This window comes from Balaenoptera acutorostrata, chromosome 3, assembly GCF_949987535.1.
Source record: "Balaenoptera acutorostrata chromosome 3, mBalAcu1.1, whole genome shotgun sequence".
NCBI classification, from domain to species: domain Eukaryota; kingdom Metazoa; phylum Chordata; class Mammalia; order Artiodactyla; family Balaenopteridae; genus Balaenoptera; species Balaenoptera acutorostrata.
In genome coordinates, this window is record NC_080066.1 from 90,604,782 (window position 1) to 90,613,798 (window position 9,017).

General features: G+C 43.2%; 1 pseudogene; it reads left to right on the plus strand.

Moving 5' to 3' along the window:
* Positions 1-773: 773 nt before the first annotated feature.
* Positions 774-8,519, plus strand: LOC103006055 (uncharacterized; annotated as a pseudogene).
* Positions 8,520-9,017: the final 498 nt, after the last annotated feature.

A 9,017-nucleotide genomic window follows, 5' to 3' on the forward strand; every position in this document is an offset into this window, starting at 1 on the left:
AGCCCACGTGGAGGAAGAACAAGGCCAGATGTCGGGATCTACGTCCTGGTTGTGGGGAGGATGGACAAGGGCTTGGGGTCGGAATGGGCCTCCGGGTCTGGGTCCTGACTGTGTCCTGCTCGTGGCTAGGACCAGGTGGAGATCGTTGGCCGGGGGCTGGGTCCTGGCCACGGGCCGTAGGTGGGGGCATCAGATCCGGGGGGGCTGGTCAGGACCCGGATCTGGGTCCTCCTGGTCGTAGGTGGGGGTAGGGGGTCGTGGGTCACGGTGGATCGCGGGTCGGTGGTCCGGGTCTGGGTAGGGGTCGTGGTCGGGGTCCAGGTCCCGACGGCCAGGCCGCACCCCCGCCCCCCGGCCCCACTCATAACGCGCCGCAGCTGCAGCGGCGGCTCCCGCGCCTTTGGAACACACAGTCCACGCACATGCCATTCTTGCCGAGGCAGCGCAGGTAGAAGTCGCCGCCCGCGTCGGGCCAGGCCTGCGCCGACGGCTCCGGGGCCGCCCCGCCTTGGCCGCCGCCGTCGCCGCCGCCTGGGGGCGTGAAGATCTCGAGGTGGCGCCGCGAGATGAAGCTCGAGTAGCCCAGGCTCACGTCCACCGAGCCCTGCGACGAGTTTCGCCCGATGGTCACCGAGCGCTTCTTCATCAGGTACTCAAACTCACGGCCCTCGAGGCGCTCCATTGCCCAGCCGCCCGGCGGGGACCCGCCGCCCCCGGCGCCGCCGCCGCTCGCGGGAGGCCCACCCGCGCCCGGCAGTGCCGCGGCCGCCGCCATGGGCCTGCGAGGGCCCGGGCCGCCTTCCAACGCCGCCACGAAGCTGAGGGCCGAGCGAGGCCGCCGGCCGGCGAGCGACGGGCCCCAATTGATTTTTTAAGTTAAAAACATGTATGTATACATGAGCAATTAGATTTACTTTTTTAGATAAAATACAAGAATTCGAGTCTTAAATGATTACTGGATAACCCCGTTTTTCAATCACTGTCATGTTACTTATTTGTATTGCGTATCAAATTATTTTTAGTATTTATTATAGGAAATTTAAAACTTATAAAAAGTAAACAGAATAGTATAGTGAAATCTCTTGGACCCGTTAGCTACAATTATCAGCACCCGCCATTCTTATTTTCTCTATGCTGTCATTCATTATCTGTCCACCACTTTATCAGTAGTAGTAGTAGCAGCAGCAGTAGTAGTAATAATAGTAGTGGTAGTAGTAGTATTTTAATTTCTTTTTCGTTGAGGTAAATTCATATACTAAAATATACAGATATTAGATATACAGTTCTGAAAAATGGATAAAACTGAGTAATCCACAATCCACAGCTCTATCATAATGTGGGGCATTCCTGTCTCCCTAGAAATTTTTGTTGTGTCCCAGTCCAGTCACATTCCCTTCGTCCTAACCCAGGCAAATAGTATTCTGATTTTCTTCTCACTTTACGTAACTTTTGCTTGTTCTAAAACTTAACATAAATGCAATCATTCAGCATGTACTGTTTGTATATGTCCTTCTTTCTCTCTGCACATTATTTGGGAGACTCATCCATGTTACTGAGTGAATCAACAAGTGATTCATTATTATTGTTGAGTAGTGCTCTGTTTTATGGCTATGCAGTAGTTTGTTTATTTTTCTGTAGATGTACATTTGGGCTTACAGTTTTTGGCACAGTTTTTGGCTATTGTGATTAAAGCAGCCATGAACATTTTCATCTAAGTCTTTTTTTTTTTTTTAACAACAGCTCCTGTTTATTTTTTTATTTTTATTTATTTTTATTTTTATTTATTTATTTTATTTATGGCTGTGTTGGGTCTTCGTTTCTGTGCAGGGCTTTCTCTAGTTGCGGCGAGCGGGGGCCACTCTTCATCACGGTGCGCGGGCCTCTCACTATCGTGGCCTCTCTTGTCACGGAGCACAGGCTCCAGATGCGCAGGCTCAGCAGTTGTGGCTCACGGGCCTAGTCGCTCCGCGGCATGTGGGATCTTCCCAGACCAGGGCTCGAACCCGTGTCCCCTGCATCGGCAGGCAGATTCTCAACCACTGCGCCACCAGGGAAGCCCCCATCTAAGTCTTTATGTGGTCATATGTGTTCATTTTTCTTAGGTAAATACCTAGGAGTGGAATGCTGGGTCAAAGAGCAGGCAGTTTAAAAGAAACTGCCAAACCTTTTTTCAAAATGGTTATACCATTTTACACTTCTACCAGCAATGTATGAGAGTTCCAGTTGCTCCAGGTCCTTGCAATCTGTGTTGTTAGTCTTTTATATTTTAGCCATTTTACTGGGTATTTAGTGATATCGTTTTAATTTACATTGCCCTGATCATTTTTCATGCTGAGTACTTTTTCATGTCTTTATTGACCATTTGGTAACTTAATTTGTGATGTGTCTGTTCACATCTTTTGCCCATATTTTTATTGGGTTAATTTTGCTTTATTATTGAGTCATGGAATTCTGAATATATGCTGGATACAAGTCCTTTGTCAGATATGTTTTGTGAATATACGTTTTTGAATACTTTTCTCCTATATTGTGGCTTGTCTCTTCATGTTCTTTATGTTTTTAACGGTAATGATAATATTCTTGTATGTTGTCTTCTAAAAGCTATGTAGATTCAGTTTTTATGTTTAGGTCTATGATCCGCAACAGATTAAGTCTTATGTATGGTGTGAGAAAGGGGGCGGTGGAGTTTTGTTTATTTGTTTCTTGTGAATATTCAATTGTCCCAGCACCATTTGTTGAGAAGACTGTCCTTTCCTCATTGAATTGAGTTGGCACCTTTATTGAAAGTCTATATAATATGGGTTCACTTGGACCCTCTATTTTATTCCATTGATCTGTTGTCTGTCTTTATGACAATGCCATGCTATCTTGATCAATATAACTTCTAGTAAGTCTTGAAGTCATGAGTACCAGACTTCTAGCTTTTGTGCTTTTCTTTTTCCCAAGATTGTTTTGAAAATTCTAGATTCTTTGCATATTCATATACATTTCTGTACAAGTTTATCAATTTATATAAAAAACGTCTGCTGGGATTCTGATTGAGATTATATGCAATCTATAGATTAATTTTGGAGAAATGGACATCTTTAAAATATTGCATCTTTCAAGATATAGATATGTCTCTTCATTTCTTTCAGCAGTGTTCCATGGTTTTAAAAATAAAGGTTTTTGGGCTTCCCTGGTGGTGCAGTGGTTAAGAATCCACCTGCTGGGCTTCCCTGGTGGTGCAGTGGTTGAGAATCCGCCTGCCAATGCAGGGGACACGGGTTCGAGCCCTGGTCTGGGAAGATCCCACATGCCACGGAGCAACTGGGCCCGTGAACCACAACTACTGAGCCTGCGCGTCTGGAGCCTATGCTCCACAACAAGAGAGGCCGCGATAGTGAGAGGCCCACACACCGCGATGAAGAGTGGCCCCCGCTTGCCACAACTAGAGAAAGCCCTTGCACAGAAACGAAGACCCAACACAGCCAAAAATAAATAAATTAATTAATTAATTAAGAAAAAAGAAAGAAGCCCACTCGCTCTTAATGGACAAGGTGTTTCAAATGTTGGAATAAAATCTTTTAAAAAAAAAAAAAAGAATCCACCTGCCAATGCAGGGGACATGGGTTTGAGCCCTGGTCCGGGAAGATCCCACATGCCGCAGAGCAACTAAGCCCACACACCACAACTACTGAGCCTGTGTTCTAGAACCCGTGAGCCACAAGTACTGAGCCATGAGCCACAACTACTGAAGCCCACACACCTAGAGCCCATGCTCCGCAACAAGAGAACTCACTGCAATGAGAAGCCTGCTCACCGCAACGAAGACCCAACACGGCCAAAAATTTTAAAAATAATAATAATTTTTTTTTAAAAAAAGAGAGAAGAAAAGAAAATGCTGAGTCCATCCCCCACCCCCTTCCCTCACTTTAATAAATAAATAAATAAATAAATAAATAAACGGTTTTGGGGCTTCCCTGGTGGCGCAGTGGTTAAGAATCCACCTGCCAATGCAGAGGACCTGGGTTTGAGCCCTGGTCCAGGAAGATCCCACATGCCGCAGAGCAACTAATCCATGCGCCACAACTACTAAGCCTGTGCTCTAGAGCCCGTGAGCCACAACTAACGAAGCCCACACGCCTAGAGCCCATGCTCCACAACAAGAGAAGCCACGACAAGGAGAAGCTCACACACCACAATGAAGAGTAGCCCCCGCTCGCCACAACTAGAGAAAGCCTGCACACAGCAACAAAGACCCAACGCAGCCAAAAATAAATAAATAAATAAATAAAAATAAAGGTTTTGTGTGACTTTTAAAAATATATTCCTATGCACTTTATAAATAGTTTTATACAATGGTAAAAGGAATTTAATTGTTTTTTCTTTTCCAGTAGTTTGCTTCTAGTATATAGAAATATAATTGTTTGTATATTGTTCTGGAAACCTCAGGTCTTGTGAACCTCCCTTATTAGTTTGATAACTTTTTTTATTGTTATTAATACCTTAGGGTTTTTTGTTGTTGTTGTTGTTGTTTTTACAAAAAGCTATCAGATTGTCTCTGAATAGGATGGTTTAACTTTTTTCCATTCCAATCCATATGCATTTTTCCCCTTTTTTCTTCATTTATTGCGATGGCCAGGTCCTCCAAAAAATGTTGAATAGAAATGGTAAGAGCCATCATGCATAAATCCCAATCTTAGGGAGAATATTAGGTATGATGTAAGTTGCAGATTTTTCATAGGTGTCATTTCTCAGAATGAAGAAATTGTGTTTTATTCCAAGCATCCTAGCAGATTTTCTTTTTCTGTGTCATGAATGGGTTTTATATTTGGTCATGTGTTTTGGCTTTATGTATTGAAATAATGATATTCAACACATCACAGGATTTTCTTTTATTTGGCACTATAGTGGATTTCATTGATTGCTTTTAAGTGTTAAAATGATCTTGAATTACTTGGATAAATACCACTTGGCCATGATACATTATCATCTTTCAGAAAATATTGCATTTTCTTTGCTAATATTTTGTTAAAGATTTTTGCACTGTGTTTATAAGGGCTGATGCTCTATAGTTGTTTTGTAATGTCTTTGTAAGGTTTTCCTATCAGGATTGTAATGGCTTCATGAAATTAGTTTGGAAATATTTTCTCCTCCTGTATTATCTGAAATAATTTAAGGTTAGTATTATTTTTCACTGAATGTTTCACAGAATTCATTAGTGAAGTATTGATACAGAGAGTGGTTCTATCAGAATAAAATTTAAGGATGAATTTTCTGAATTTGTTCTGGAGTTCCTGGAATTGGCTTTCTAGTCTGATTAGATTTAAAGACATTAATGACTCTATTTCCACTATTGAAGAGAGTGTTGATAGTTCATGTTGTGATCTGGTTGTATAGGTATCACTGTTGAATACTCCTAAAAAGAAAAGGATGAGATCAGGGATTCAAATTCCCAGCTCAACTGTTCACAGATGGCCTGAAAGCTTCTACCTGTTCCCTAAAGGAGACCCTTATCTCCTACAGCTGAGGGCTAAAATTTCTGAAAAATCAAACCCAAAAATCTCATCCTGCAACTGACTGAATTACAACACAAGGGTGTCTTCAATTAAAGTGAGGACTTTGATTGGGATGGAATGGGATCGTGAAAGTTGGAATAGGATATATTGGGAGACCCTGATGAAGTGGAAACATTGAGCCCTAAATTCTGATGAGTCTTCTCTGCCAGGGGAAACAGCCTTTCCACCCATGGTGGAGGTAGCCTCTCTACCCAGCCTGAAAGGATTAACTCCAGATTGCCTGAGGAGACGTAATGGCCTCCCCTGAGGCAGTCACCATGCAAAACAATGCTGATTCTCCTCAAGATACACCCCTGCCACCTTTCTTTTCTTCTGGACCTAACTAGACTTAAGTCCCAGCAGGCCCCTAAAGGTGAGGTACAAACTGTGACCTGTGAAGAGGTACAACACACTCCAAAAGAACTACTTGAGTTTTCTAACTTAAACAGACACTAGCTCTGAACTGATGTTAATTCCAGGAGACCCAAAATTTCACTGTGGTCTGCTAGTCAGAGTAAGGATTATGGAGGTCAGGTCCACTGCACAGTGGGCAGGCATAGTGTGACCCTGAACCCATCCTGCAATTATTTTCCCAGGTCCAAAATGCATAATTTGAATAGACATACTCATCGGATGGCAATACCCCTACATTGGTTCTGTCATCTGTGGAGTGAGCACTATTCTGGTGGGAAAAACCAAGTGGAAACCACTGAAACTGCCTCTACCTAGGAAAATGGTAAGCCAAAAGCAGTACTCTATTGCTAGAAGGATTGCAGAGATTAGCACCACCATTAATACAGGGGTAGCGATTCCTACCACATCCTCATTCAACTTGCCTATTCGGCTGATGCAGAAGACAGACACATTTTGCAGCATAACTGTAGATTATCATAAACTTAATCAGATCATGACTCCAACTGCAGCTGCTGCACCAGATGTGGTTTTATTTCTTGAACAAATTAACACATCCCCTAGTACCTGATGTGCAGCTAATGATCTGGCAAATGGTTTTCCCCCATACCTGTTAATTAGAACAACCAGAAGCAGTTTGCTTTCAGCTGGCAAGGCCAGCAATATACATTCACTGTCCTACCTATCAGCTCTCCAGCTCTGTGTCATAATTTAGTTCACAAGGATCTTGATTGCCTTTCCCTTGCATGCTGCAATGGATTACATTATGTTGATTTGACTTAGTGAGCAAGAAGTAGCAATGACTCTAGACTTATTGGTAAGATATCTGCATGTCAGATGGTAGGACATAAACCCAACAAAGTTTCAGGGGCCTTACTCAGTGAAATTTCTTAGTGTGGGGCACGTTGAGATACCCCTTCGAAGGTGAAGGAGAAGCTGTTGCTCTGGTCCCTCCTACAACTTAAAAAATAAAAATAAAAAAGAAACACAGTGCCTAATGGGCCCCTTTGGATTTTGGAAGCAACATATTTCTCATTTTAGTGTTACTCCAGCCCATTTACTGAGTGACCTGGAAAGCTTCAGGTTTTAAGTGGGACCCAGATCAAGAGAAGACTCTGCATCAGGTCCAGACTGCTGTGCAAGCTGCTCTGCCACTTGGGCCATATGATTCAGCAGATCCAATGGGACTTGAAGTGTCATTGGCAGTTGATGTTTGGAGCCTTTGGCAGTCCCCTATAGGTGAATCGCAATGCAGGCTCTTGGGGTTTTAGAGCAAAGCCCTGCAATCCTCTGGCATCAACTACTCTCCTTTTGATAAACAGCTGTTGGCCTGCTACTAGGCCTTAGTAGAGCTTGAACTCTTACCCATAGGCCACTAACTTATCATGCAACCTGAACTGCTCACCATGAACTGGGTATTATTTGACCCACCAAGCCATAAAATTGGTCATGCTCAGGGCACTTCATCATCAGATGGAAGTGGTATATACATCATCAGGACCAAGCAAGCTCTGAAAGCACAGGTAAGTGACATGAAGAAGTGGCCAAAATGCCCATGCCACTCCTGCTACACTATTTTCTCTCTCCCAGCCTGCACCTATGGCTTGTGGGGAGTTCCCTATGATCAATTAGCAGATGAAGAGAAGACTTGGGCCTGGTTTTCAGATGATTGTGCACAATATGCAGGCACCGCTCCAAAGTGGACAGCTGCAGCATTACAGCCCCATTCTGAGATATCTCTGAAGGACAATGGTGAAGGCAAATCCAGTGGCCAGAACTCTGAGCAGTGCACCTGGTTGGTAACTTTTATTAGAAGAAGAAATGGCTAGATGTACAATTTTACACTGATTTATGGGCCATAGCCAATTGTTTGGTTGGATGGTCAGGAACATGGAAGGAACGTGATTGGAAAACTGGTGACAAGGAAATTTGGGAAAGAGATATGAGATAGACCTCTCTGAGTGAGTATAAATCCTGAAGATATTTGTGTCCCAAGTGAATAATTATCAAAGGGTGACTTCATAAAAGGAGAATTTTAATAAGCAAATGGATAGGATAGCTCATTCTGTAGGTACCAGTCAGCCTCGTTCCCCAGTCACCACTGTCATTGCCCAATGGGCTCATGAACACAGTGGCCATGGTGGCAGGGAGGGAGATTATGCATGGGTTCAGCGACATAGATTTCTATTTACCAAGGGTGATCTGGCTGTGGCCACTGGTGCGTACGCAATCCATCAACAGCAGAGACCAGCACTGAGCCTCCAGTATGGCACGGTTCCCCGGGGTGATCATCCAGCTCCCTGGTGGCAGGTTGATTACATCAGATGGCATCCATCGTGAAAGGGGCAGCAACTTGTTCTTACTGAAATAAACACTCACTCTGGATATGGATTTTCCTTTCCTGCATGCAGTGCTTCTGCCAAAACTAGCATCCATAGTAATAGCATGATAGTGGATAACTTCCAAGGGGAAGTAGGACTCCTGATCCATGTGGAGGAAAGGAAGAGTATATCTGGAATACAGGAGATCCTTAGGATGTCTCCTAGTATTACCAAGCCCTGGAATTAAGGTCAGTGGAAACTATAACAACTCAATCCAGGTAGGATTACTAATGGCCTCAGCTCTTTAGGAATGAGGGTTTGAGTACTCCACCAAGTAAAGAACTACAATCAGCTGAGGTACTTGCTGAAGGCATAGGGAATACAGAATGGGTAATGGAGTAAATACCAAGTACAACCACATGACCAGTTATAGAAGCCTGTAATTGTTATGAGTATTTTTTCCTTATTTTGTTATGGATGTGTTTGTGTGTGTGTGTGTGTGTGTAGCATCTTTGTTTTCTTTGCTCTCTTATCCCCTTATCAAGTAATATAAGATGCATTGACTTCATATCATAGTATTTAAGTATCATTATCTTTACATCTTAGTATTTAAGTTACAGGATATCGAGGAGGAGAGTAAACATCACTCAAAGACTTTTATCTCCTCTTCTGGGGAAATGGCTAATGCATTTTAAGTTGTATGCAAGGCATTTGTATCACATTAAGCAGAATTATAACCTTGTTA